Genomic DNA, 13,965 nt, shown 5'->3' with positions numbered 1-13,965 from the left:
TATACTATTGATTACAATCAATCTTTATTCCATCTTTTTAAGGTCTCTCTTGTGCTTTGTATATCTACATAGTTAAAAATTGCTGTTGAAAAACCTCATATGCATATTCGGCATGAGGATTTTTTTTTTTCAAAATAACACCTTTTTGCTAACAATTTTGCTAGTTAGCAATGTTTCCAAACTATTTAGGAAACTAGCATCTCGAGTCTCTTAGACTCGAGTTACTGTAGCAACTTGAGCTTAAGAAACTCAAGTTCCTGCTCCTTTCTTCTTCCTTCCTTCTTTTTCTTCCCTCCGTCTTCATTTTTTTTTCTTTTCTCCACTGCCGTTCCACTCTCTTCTTCCAAGCCCCCAAAACTCAAGACAGTTCTTCCCTTAAAATAATGATCTCAAAAGCGAAGCAAAAAACCCAAACCCAAACCTTTAAAATAACAATCTTGAAATCGAACAAAAAAACCCAAACCCAAAAATCATGATCTTGGCATTGGGTTTGATAATCTCGACACTAGAGCTGCCTGTGTTTGATGATCTTAGCTTGGGTTTGACGATCTTGGCGCTGGAGCTGCTTGGGTTTGACGATCTCGGCGCTGGAGCTGCTTGGGTTTTTTGATATTGGCACCAAAGGTTTGTTTTCTATATATTCTGGTTTGATTTGTCTCCAGATTTGTTTCCTATTCTGTGTTTTCTGGTTTGGGTTGTCTTCGGATTTGTTTTCTGTGTTCTTTAGGTTGGTCTATTTGCGGTGGGATATTTGGGTTTGAAGAAACTCAAGTCTTGGAGACTTGAGTTCCACAAGGAACTCGAGTCTGTGCAACTTGATTTGCTATAGTAAACTCGAGTCTAAGAGTCTAGAGATGTTAATTTTCTAAATAGTTTGAAAACGATGCTAACTAACAAAATTGTTAACATTTTAGTGTTAAATTGAAAAAAAAAAATCCTTTGGCTTGATGTCTCCAATTGTGGGAAAAGGTACTATGTAATATTACATTATCTACATAAGTTGTGGAAACATTTACATACCCCATTATTTTGTCATGGCAATTTGGTATATGCATAATCACTAATATTTGAGTCGAAGAATTGGAGAAGTCTGAAAAAACCTCTTGAAATTTTCTGTCTCACTTTTTTTATTCCACCTGGCCACTTGATTTATGAGAATACAAATTTCCTGTTCCATTTTTTAATTTATTCCATTATTATGTTACTGTAATCAATGTGAGTGGAAAAGCCATACGTATTTAAAAATAAAAATAAAATAAAAAATAAAAAAGATAAAAGAAAAGAGAGATAAATAGTACTAGTGCATGCTCTTACATATACAAAATAAAACACATGCCACTCAAAAAAAAACATAAAATTTTCTCGGTAACTATGTTCTCTCTGTCATACACACATGCATATCAAGTTCAGGGGAAATGGTGCCCTTAAATTCATGTTGGTAGACCTTATGTCAATGGCAAAACCCTTCCTATGCTGTTTCCAATAGTTCGCCTGTGGATTGATCCACTCTGGCTCTGCAATCTCCATCCTTGATGCCTCTGTGGATATGTTGTATTTATTATCCCTCCAATGGGCCAGCTCTGGTGAGACTTGGCCTAGGTTCACTGCCCCAGTTGAGACATCATCAATGCTGGTGCACCTAGTGGGAGATTGTCACCGGCCTAATTTGCACACCCACCACAAAATTAATAACACCCTTCAAAATTTTCACCCATTATATGTTAATTATTAGTTTCAAAATTTACTATCCAATGAAGAGGCTGGTGCGACATCAAACTAGGGAAAAACCAGTACCTCTCTCTCTCGCTCTCATGGTAGTGCTCGGTGACCAGCACAGTGTATTAGGTCGTGTCCCCTTTCCCTTCAAATCCTTGCCACTGTAAAGTTCACGCTTTTGAGATGCTAAAGGTGTAACTCACCTCACCCAAACTCGTTGCTTCGGTAGCTCAATGATACTCATGTGCAAGGGTAGGATGTAATCTTCATAGGCAAATCCTTACACTTATCTTTTTGGGCTTGGTGACTGTACACCTAGTATTACATAACAGTAACAACAATAATGTTCTGATCGGGAAATAAAAAACAATAATGAAAGTCTTTGTGTAAAATATAATATTTCTACAATTCTATACAATATACAAAACTTATTCATAATTCATATGCAACAAAAAAAAATTAAGTGGATCCAATTAAATCCTCAAAGCCACAAATTATTCAACGTTAAAGAGGTGCAAGAGAAAAATCACTTTGATTAAAAACTCATTAATTGGAATCAACAACCATGACTCACTAGACAAAAGAAGAAAATGACTAAAAAGAAGAAACATTACTTTAAAAAATATTACTCAGCTCCCCCCTTTTGGGTGAAAAATTACATACCTATTTTTTTAAAAAAATATTCTTCCCTCTTTCAAAAAGGCCATTTTTGCAACTTTTCTTGTGACTATTGGGATATTTGTTCGATTCTTTTTTTGGGAGGTGTGCTCTTATTTTTTGAGGGAAAATTATTTTTTCTATTTAATTTTTTAAATTTTATTATAATTATTTATTATAATATTCCATTAAAAAAATTTGAGAAATACCCCTACCAAATGTTGCTCTACCACTACGTAAAAAATAAATAAATAAATAAATAACGAGAACATGAACATAAGTTAAATTCATGAAAAATTACTTCACATGCAATATACATGGAGAACATTGATATAAATGTTGAGTATATGGGTGAGCAACATAAATATCAACATAACCATAAACAAAAAAGATAATTTCACATGGAAGAGTAGGAAAACCTTGAAATAAATATTGAATAAATGTGTGAAAAACATTCTATTTTCTCTCCTCACTCTAGCATTCTCAGTCTCATACCTCTTGATATCTTGAATCTCTTGCCCTCAACCAAACTTCCATAGTCGCCACAAACCACTATTGAGATGCCCCTTATTCTTTAGCTCTTCCTTTGTCCCTTTGTAACCTAGCAATGATTGATTATCTACATTTTCTCCTCCTCACCTGTTAAAGCTCTCTCTACTCAAATTAGTGCCTTGAGGGAAATTATGAGTATGTGGGTGGTAGATTTAATAAGTAGAAGTTTTAATTCTCTAAGAGTAATTATTATTATAGATGTTGCACAATTACATTTGAATCCCCCAAACTAATTTCAAAATAGCTTCTTGTACATTTTACAATTTTAAATACTTGCGGCAGCAGGTGACTCTACGAATTTATCAAGACATAAGAAACAGACATGGAAAACTGTAATATAAAAATACTAGCCGAATTATGCATAATAATGTCTTTTGTAGCAAAACAAAGTAGGAAAGCCTCATGGAAAAACTATGGTAATACTGAGATATTGGCAAAGGGAGGGGGCCATCTTGGATTTTATTTTATTTTTCTTATCTTCTATATTTTTTTTATAAAAAAAAAAATTTACATAAAATTTTACTAATGACGCTCCTAGAAAAAAAAAATGACACTACATAAATGAATATGACATTCTAAACTTAAACATCATATATATGAGTGGAACACATAAACATAAACATAAGCATATTTATATATAGACACAAGTATGCATTGTTACACCTAAATTATGATCAAGCTACCATTGGTGTAATTCTAAGCATGGTTACACTAGGTGTGTAAAGATGGCCCTAATTCTCTTTCATATAGGAAAAAAAAAAGAGGAAATTTTTTTTTTTTGTTGGCTACGCCATTAGATTTTAGTTGTTACACATGCATGTCCAATGTGTGGTCAATTAAACATTAGTGAGTACTTGGACTCATGCCTACCCACTATTGTGGACACAATCATTTTTATGCGCAATACTAAAAACATAAAAAATGTTGGGCCATCAAAGTTGGCAAATAAAATGCGGTTCTTTCCTTAATATATAGCTTTCGTAAAGAAGAAAAAATTATTAACTTTGCTCGTGGCCAAGCTCCCCTCACAATCTCAATTCTAAACTCTCGTATTCTCACTTTAAGCGCATGCATACACTTAATTTTCCAATGATAACATAATACAATAGCTACACATATAGTTTTAGTGCATACACACACTCACTTCCTCAAGTCTGTCTCTCTTTATCTACACCTTATGGATTACAGTTGTCAAGAGGTGAAGGATGTAAATTTTTTCAAAAGAATAAAATGTTACAGTGTCTTTTTCATTTATGGCGAAAACAATAACCTTCATTCCTCCCAGAAAACACTGATTGATCCAAAAGGCAGTTTAAACCCCATATGGTATATTTGTATTACATTCAACATTGACATTGCCACGGCTCAGGAGTACCATTCGTACTGGCCGAATTGAAGATCCTTTCATTTTTGTTTTAACTTTCACATGTACATGTTTTTGTATTCTTTGGTCTACATTAGGTTAGAGAAGTGAAAGCATGGTAATTAAGACTATTTGTTGTTGAAGCAAATTTGAAGTTGAATATAGTAAAACAATTGCTATGCCTTTTAGTGTTAAGGTTTTACGCAGCATAACCATGCTATTATATAAGGTAGGTTTATTTATTTATTTATTTAGTTTTGATAATATGGAAGGTTTATTGGTATATGGATATTGTTAGTTTTCACATTTTATTGTTAAAACCATAACTTTATTCTTGCAAAATCTATGGAAGTAGGACGTGAATACATAGAAAGTCTTAATAATTTAAGCTGTGGGATGAGCTTGCTGTTGTGGTAATTTTTTTAAGAGACAGAAAAATAAGGAAAAAAAAGTTTTTCACACGCACATACTTGGAAAAAATTTTGTTTTGTATTTTTTTGTTTTTGTTTTCATCTGTAGCAATTTGGGTTGTATGCATTGAATACTAAAAGTGGGACATGATTTGTATTCATATCCATTTGTCTAATTAGATAATTTCCTTAAACAAACCAATAAGATAAAATTATTTAGACCATCATGCATCAATTATACCCAACTAAATTACATAATGTTGCACTGCATTATAGACATGGTATATATTTATGCGAATTACACAATCCCATTATTTTATAAAATAAAAAATATACACACACAAAAATATTTATCATTGCCGTACATGTATTTTAGATCCTTCGAGTAAAAGGTTGTTAATACACACACTAAACAAAATTGGAGGGAGCATCATTTCTCCATGCTTCAGGAATATCTAAAAATTTTAAAAGTGACTTCTATCACCCTCGTCAAATTTTAAAAGTTGCCTAGTTGTATATCCCTTTGCTTCAGTAGAATTCTTCATACCTAAGTGCTATTCTGTAGAATTTTCATAGTCCATAAGCACGTGTTATCCACTGGAGAGGTGACCTTGCTAGACCCAGATTTGTATGGGAAGTTGCGTCCATAATTCGACATTGGGCTAAGTAGTCCAATGACGTCTGGCGTATTTTTAGGCCTACAAAATGGGTAAAGTCCAAAGTCTAAAAAATATGATAATAGTTGAATAAATAAATAATATATGTTTGATATAATAACTTTAATTAATAGTTGTAATAATAGCTAAAATAAATTAATATGTATTTAAAGGTGAAGTAATCATGTATTTAATAATGTAAATTTAGAGTTCTAGCTGTATAGCATCAATGAGTTGATAGCATTCTAGTAGAATTACTCCAACAGTAGAGAGGCAGTATGCCATGATAACTTTAAGATTCAAGGGGAAAAATGGGTGCAACTGGAGAGAGAGAGAGAGAGAGAGAGAGAGAGAGAGAGAGAGAGAGAGAGAGAGAGAGAGAGAGAGAGAGAGAGAGAGAGAGAGAGAGAGAGCATGTCTAGCTGTGTGTAGAGGTTGGTTTAGTTTGTCCCTTTATCATGCACTTAAATGAATTCTCTCTTGATAATGCTCTTTTAGTTATTGTGAAGTTATGAATAGCATTGCCTTCCATGAGAAGGGCTTTTGTAAGATAGGTTTGTGCCTTCTAGGAAAAGGGCTTTTGTAAAATAGGTTTGTGCCTTCCATGAGAAGAGTTTTAGTATGAGTGTTTGATATCTCTTAAGAAGTATAAAGATGGTAAAAGATATAGATATTTTGTGGGATGTAGTAATTGTAATATGAGTAGTGATATGAGAGGCATTTATGAATTAAGGGCTAAAGAGCTTAGTTTCTAATTTGGAAACTAAGAGCTCAGAAGCTCAAAACCTCATTAAGAGCAAAAAAGATAATTAGAGGGAGAGAGAAAATAGAGAGGTTTTTGAGAGATTAGTTCTTCTCTATTGGTGTCAAGTGTTGAACACATTGCTAGTGTTCTGCTGGAAAGGTTTCCTCTTTTGGATATTTATATTTTTGGTCCTTGATTCTCTTATAATACATTTTTAGTAAGTAATAAGATGATTGATTGATAGTTAATGAACCTTTAGAGATCTAGTCAATGTCTCATTGTATTCTGACTTAATCTTGGTGAGCAAGAAGAGGATTTAATGCTTTGCTTAGGTAGCTAGCATGAGAATATTTGGTCTGATTATGGAAGATTGCAGCTGGGCATTAAATTATGACTATTTTATATTTGAAGATTGAAGATAACCAATAAGATTTAGTCATATGCTTGAGTTGGACTTTAGCTTAAAATAGTAATATAATTTATATGGATATATGATTAGGTTTCCAAATTTGTATAGGAATAGTTGGAAATTGAATGACTAGTTATTTTGCCAACATTTAGATGACTAGAGTTTTTGAGTATTTGTCATATGATAAATATAAAGTTTTAGTCAAAGAGTAACGGAAATTTTTGTCATTTTAAGTGTTTATGTAATAAGAAAGGCTTATTATACGTTACCCGCTACACACTAACTCGTTAGAGTTCAGGGAGTTAGAGAAGATAAACTAAACAACATGTTCCTTTAATCAACTATAAATCACTGGAGCTTTACTGAACATACCTATTAGCCCTCCAAATTGTGACTCTTAAAGTTTCCCCAAAGAGACTCATGAGCTTGAATTATAAGCCGAAGATGAGATGAAGTACCTTGGATTTTGTTATCATTTTCATAAATATGGGCTTTTATTGGAGAAGTCGCTTTCCAAGATTATGAGAAAGGAAATATGGGCCATGAGCTTTAATTAATTGCTTGAGCTCGATCCATATATTAATGTTGATGATGTCGTGGGTTATGAGTCCAATTGATGAAGAGGAAATATGGACCATGAATTAGCCTCTTGAAGTGAAGATGGCATGGGCCATGCGAGCCCAATTCAGTAATTGAATGAGATATGAACTTATTTTGGGTTTTAAAGAGATTTATCCAAAAAATCAATAATATGTTGATGTGGCGTGGGTTGCCAATGAAGTAATGTTGTATGGCATGAAAAAAGAGTCCTCAACACCCTTCAATAGATTTTCATGAATCCATGCCCCCACAATGTGCTAGCCTAAGGGAAAAGAGCCCAAATATGTTGCATGATTACAAGCAACTTTGTTCAACTCCTTAATTCTTTTGAGACCCAGGCCCCAATCCTTATTTGGAGTACAAACCTGTTCCCAAAGACACCTCGAAGTTTCCTTCCCCTCCTCCAAACCTTTGTCCAATGGCCTTGATAGCTTTCTTTGGAAGAAAAAAGATATTAAACCATTATATTTGAACTAGCCTCATTGCACGCGTGAAGCGTGTGTGCGATGTTCTTTTTTAATTTGATTTTTGCTTTTAGTGTTATAATGTTTAAAAGTGAGATAGAGATAATGTTCTAATTCTTAGAATCTTTCTCTATGTGAGATTTTTTTTAAATTATTTTTTAATTAGCGCGTGTGATGAAACTCTTTTTTATTTTTTTATTTTGGATTTAGTGTCATAATATTTAAAAGTGAGATAGAGATAGGATCCTAATTCTAAGGATCTTTCTCTAATGAATTTTATTTATTTATTTAATTTTCTAATTAGTTATTTCTACTAGTTGATATGAACAGGAGAAACTATTTGAAACTAAAACTCTTGATTTTTTTTCAAGTCATTTGTTAAAAAAAAAACATATTTATGTGTGTGTGTGTGTATATGTGTGTTTGTGTGTATATATATGTGTGTGTGTCTAAATTGCGATAGTATAAGCCTACCAGCAAAAGAGAGTATTCTATTTGTCCTGGAGTTTAGTTTGGCAGTAATTTTCTCAATAAGAGAAGAACAATCTGCTATAGTAATTTTTCTTGTGATGAGAGTCATTCCTAAGTATCTAATAGGAAGTGAATCAGCTTTGAAAGGCATATTGGAAAGGATTTGTTGTTGCAAATTAAGATGAAATTTTGAGCAATAAAGCTCACTCTTACTATGGTTCACTAAAAGTCCTAAGAGATTTTTGAATTCCTCGAAAACTTCTTGAAATAATAGCAAAAAGGGAATGTCAACTGCTGCAAACAGTAATAGATCATCTGTAAAGCATACATGAGTAATTTTTTGGCTTGCACAACTTGGTTGAAATTTAAACTTCTAGCTTGCAGCAACTTTAGATAGCATAATCTTATTGACCATTATCAAGACATAAGGAGACACAAGATTTTCTTGCCTAATTCCCTTACCATTGTTAAAGTACCCTTTCAAATTGTCATTGAAAGCAATGGAATACTTAGGGAACATAATGCAAACTCTAATGGTCCGTTTGGATTGAAGGGAGGGAGAGGGAGTAAAGTAGAATATAGTAAATTTGGCCTAAAATTAGCCTATTTTCAGCCAATTCTACTCTACTCCCTTCCACTCCTCCTCCTTTCCCCCTCAATCCAAACGGGCCCTAAGAGACATTAGGATGAAACTCCAATTGATCGAATCATAAGTCTTCTTGAAATCCACCTTTATAGCACACCTTCCCATCCCTTTATTCCTATGATATGTACCCCTTTACTAATTCTTGTACAAGGATGCTTTTTGAGATGCTTCTTCACTTGACAAAGGATGTTTGGTTATGTTGGGTTAAGATAGATTGATCTCAGTTAATTAATTCAATTACCCAAGTTGACTAATTAAGTCAAATTACATGCAAATCGTGGAGGCATCAACAAAGGTGATTTGTTGACAAATAGGAAAAACCTCTCGCTAGGCAAAAACCCCACCGGGTGAATTTAAAGTCACCACTTCTAAGAATTCACTAATCAATAATCAAGCAGTTAAATAATCTTACCACTACCCAAGCCTATCCCGAAATACCAGCCTACAGTTAAACCTTCGCTTCAATACCTAATTGAACTTGATATTGTAGTACCCTTCTTTTCTTTGTTTTACAAATCTCCAATCTATGACTAACTCCTTTGCCTGGACTGTAGTACGTAACTTATTCCAGCAACTTGAATGATTATTATTGACTGCAAAATTCTTCACTTTATAAATGATGAAGATTAAGAAGCACTTAGTTACAAAATCCGTACAAATGCGGTAGCTTCACACAGAGTATATGAATTCTAGGTCTCTGTTTTCGTGAATAATGACTTTTAAAATAACCCTTATCTATAAGTAGAGTTGTGAAAAAAGAAACCCTAATCAAGGAAGTCATCATGGGCCGAATTTCAGATCTGAAAATTTTGAAATTGTAAATCTCGATAGTTCAAGCTTGTGTCGAGCTTCTCCATTAATCCTCAATAACAACATTTTTCAAGCTTATGTTGAGACTTAATAAAACAAGCTTTCTTCACTTGTTTCTTGGATTAGCCAATTACATAAAAAATATGACCCTAACAGGTTAGAACTAGCTCTCCGAAACAATTTCTTTACCTAGCTACCAAACTTTTAGTGATGCATTTATAAAGAACATTGCAGCAAACAGTGGGCCTGTATCTGTGACTTTGATAGATTGTCTATCTTAAGCACCAAGGTTATAATTGTAGAATTAACTTCACTTAATATCTTCCCTAATTGGAAGAAAGATTGGACAGCGCTTATAACATAACTTCCCATAATAGGCAAGCCTTTTATAAGAAGAAAGCTATAAAACCATTAGGACCAGATTCTTTCTCACTGCCCAGAGAAAACATAAAACTTGTTGCGTATACTACTGATTACGATCAATCTTTATTCCATCTTGATCAATCTCTATTCCATCTTTTTATTAAGGCTTTCTCTTGCGCTGCACTTATATTTACATATATAGTTGTCAAAAACAGATGTCGAAAAACTTCCTTGCATATGCATATTTGGCATGCCGTCTCCAATTATGGGAAAAGGTACTAATACTACGTTGTCTACTTTGAATACCCCATTCTTTCGTCATGTCAATTTGGTAAATGCATAATAACTAATATTTGAGTAATGCATAATAACTAATATTTGAGTGAAGAAGTCTGAAAAAACCTATGAAATTTTTTGTCCCACTTCATCTGTTCCACTTTTCCACTTGATTTATTAGAATAAAATTTTCTGTCCCATTTTTTAATTTATTCCATTACTATGTTACTCTAATCAACGCGAATTATTATGTTACTGTAATCAACGCGAGTGGAAAAGTCATATGTATTTAAAAAGAAAAAAAAAAAAAAAAAAAAAGATAAGAGAGATAAATACTAAAGCATGCTCTTACATATACAAAATAAAATATCAAGTTTAGGCAAATGGTGCACTTAATTTCATGTTGGTAGACTTTATGTCAATGGCAAAACCCTTCCCATGTTGTTTCCAATAGTCTACCTGCAGATTGATCCACTCTGGCCCAGCTATCTCCACCCTCAATGCCATTAGAGCCTTTGTGAATATGTTGTACTTATTATCTCTCCTATGGTCATGGTTTTCAAAACCGGACCGTTCAATGAACTGTTAAAGGGAGAAGTTCAAGGTTTTGAAGGTCAGACCGAAGTCGAGCCATGATAACGTCATAATTAATTTAATAATTATTTAAAATATAAATAAATATATTAAATTGACACAAATAGAAAAATAAAATAAAATAATCAAATTAAATATATTTTTCATAAAAATTCCATAATTTATTTAACATGCCATTTTATTAACAAAAACAAAACAATAGATGCAGTGATGCACTTTGATATTTTGAACAAAAATTGAAGTATAATAATAATAATAATATAAAAAGCTCTTTGTTCCATTCCATGTTGACAAGTCTTGCTTATAGTACAAAATTTTGAATTAAAGTAGCATTGTACAATCAAAGCACGTGGGTGGGTGGATGGCTCTACAACATCAGAGTATTGAAATGTTACTTCTACAACATTCCTAGCAATACTTTCACAACAAAATTTATGTGAAAAGTTGTTACTAGTTCTAATTTGAATTTATAATTGAAATTATTTTTTTACTCACCAATATTAACTAAAAACAATCTGTTACTTCAAATTTATTGTAAAATATTGTGTTAACATTTTATTGTGATTTTTATTCTTTTTCCTTTCTTTCCTTGCATCCATATGGACTATACATTTCTTTTTTCTTTTGTTTTTTTTCTTTTGTTTTTTCTCCTCTACACACACGTATCCCCATTCCCCCTCCTCTCATCTTGTTTTTATTTTTCTAGAACTCTTCCTCCACACAATGTGTCCTCTGACTCCTCTCTGCTTTTATTTTTCTTTCTTAATCTCTAGCTCTCTCTTTCTCATTCTCTTTCTCTCATACTCTCACTCTGTCACACACACATCACACATTACCGGCGGAGAACAAAGCCAAAATTTAAAGTTATGATGTTGGAGATGGCAATGGCAGAATTTAAAGATTGCTTCGCCCAAGAGAAGAGTTTCGGAAGAGAGGAAGCTAGGTGATGTACTTTGAAGGGAGCAGAATTTAAAGCTTGTTTTTCTGTGGTTTTTTTTTTTTTGTTCAGATTCAATAGGAAGTAAGGAACCGTGTCTGATCATGGTTCTTAGAACCGTGAGGTCTAACCGTAGTTTGCAAGGGTCCATGCTTTTTTCCCATAGAGGGGTTCTTAAGGCTAAAGGAACCGCAAAAATGAGCAGTTCGAAATTTTTCCGGTCAAATCGTATGGTCTGGTCCGGATTTCAAACCACACTATGGACCTGCTGTGGTGAGACCTGGCCTAGGTTCACTGCATGTGGAGACATCATTAGAGCTGGTGCACCTAGTGGGAGCTTGTCACCTAATTCACACACCCACCACAAAAATAGTAACACCTTTCAAAATTTTCACCCATTATATACTAATTCTAGCAGTAAAATTTTTCACCCATTATATATTATTTCTGCATTGAGTAATCTTTACACACTAATGTCACACTAACCACTAAAATGGAATTTTATAATATATACTGTAAGAGTAACATCATACGCAATTTATAAGCTTAAAAATTTGGTGATACTTTGTTATTAAATTGATTGTAGTCTCAGTATTTTCCTTCTAAATTTTCAAGCACAAAATATTTACTTACTTACCTCTATCAACCTGCCATGTGCACCAGAATTTGCCGTATGTTTTGGCTAGATTTTCTAGTTCTGGCCTCTCTATCACTCCTGGAACTCGGGGATTGACCCAGAGGCCTGACTTGATCTAGACCATCCAAATCATGATCATCAAGACTTAATTAAATAATAAATTAAGTAACATAATAACTAAGAGCACTTTACATCATTCAATGTAAAATGATATATATTCAAAATTTTATCCAACCACCCTAAAAAATTCACTTCACATCATTCAATGTAAAGTGATATAAATGCAAAATTTATCCAACCAACCTAAAAAATTCACTCACATCACAGTTTGTTTATACAGAGAGTACCGTATAAATTTGCATATCATATTTTATTCATTTTTCAATGCACACTTTTTTGGTTTGTGCGTGAGAATGGTCTGTGTGTGAGGAAGTAGTGTGAGTGAGAATGAATATTTTATTTGAAATAGATTATTTTAGAATAAAAATAATCTGATGTAAGTTTACTTAAATTTGAATAATGGTTATGTAAAATAGAAAAATAAATAATTTTGATTATATAAAATAGTAAAAGTAGATTTTTTTTGAAAAAATAAATAATTTTTTTTTGTGAAGTACTTTAGTAAAATAGAAAAAATAGAATTTTTTGCTAAAATAGAACTGAAAGTTCTACACATGTGAATGCTCAGAGAGAGAGAGAGAGAGAGAGAGAGAGAGAGAGAGAGAGAGAGAGAGAGAGAGAGAGAGAGAGAGAGAGAGAGAGAGAGAGAGAGAGAGAGAGAGAGAGGGGAAATCAAAACTGGGATGCTAGTACAACCTCATAAGCATGAGAGTGCCACAGCTTTTGCTCCTCCGGAGGCAAATCTTCAAAAATGCGATCTGATACAATATATTCCACACCTGTACAAAACGAAATTGGAGTTGGAACAAACAACTTTTCACCTTAATTTCCCTACAAAACCATGAGATGATCAGAGGGACTATAATTGATTATTCAAAGTTAGTATCACCAATGAGACGGCATTGGGCGTGGTCAGAATCTTAAACAGCGCACTGTATGCAATCCTGGTTGACGCGAGTGATGAAGTGATGGGTCTCGATCTGGCGAGTCATGTCGTGGCTGTACAAAGCGAAGGTACAAGCATGTTGGCTTATTTGCTTCACAGGCTTCAGGGACTGAAGAATCTGAGCACCTTTGTCTATCATGTGCTGCCCCATTGTCATGGGCTCCCCGGGTGGCCTGTGGTCTCCGAAACTCGGCATTGGATTAGGTGACTTGTCGCTCGAGGCCATCGAAAAACGATGGTGTTTCAAAGGGTTTTTTTTTTCTTCTTAATTTGTGTTCGGTTGCAAGTTTTTTGAGAAGAGGGTGAGAGAGTGTTTATAGAGAGAGAAAAAGGGGAGAAGGGTGCATGGAGAACGTGGTGAGGTATGAGGATCCCACGTAGATATGCATGCATGTTGAGGTGGCTGAGGCTGGTGAAGTTTGAAGGCAAATGGAGAATCTATGGGGGTGACACTTGGACTCTTGGGTGAGACTTAAGAGTTGAGAGCAGTGATATCACTACAGTTGGTTTGATTCCTAATTAAGTCACATATAAAATTCAAGTTGCCTTTTCAATATATTGAGAAGGCCACTTGAATTTTGACTCTTTCAAGG

The 13,965-nt window shown here is 33.7% G+C and overlaps 1 pseudogene; it reads right to left on the bottom strand.

Moving 5' to 3' along the window:
- Positions 1 to 1,383: 1,383 nt before the first annotated feature.
- On the bottom strand, positions 1,384 to 13,598 carry LOC142635362 (oil body-associated protein 2C-like; annotated as a pseudogene).
- Between the last annotated feature and the right edge of the window lie 367 nt (positions 13,599 to 13,965).

Source organism: Castanea sativa, chromosome 5 (genome assembly GCF_040712315.1).
Source record: "Castanea sativa cultivar Marrone di Chiusa Pesio chromosome 5, ASM4071231v1".
Lineage (NCBI taxonomy): Eukaryota > Viridiplantae > Streptophyta > Magnoliopsida > Fagales > Fagaceae > Castanea > Castanea sativa.
Note: the sequence above shows the minus strand (reverse complement) of the source record. Positions and strands in the feature narration are given on the sequence as shown.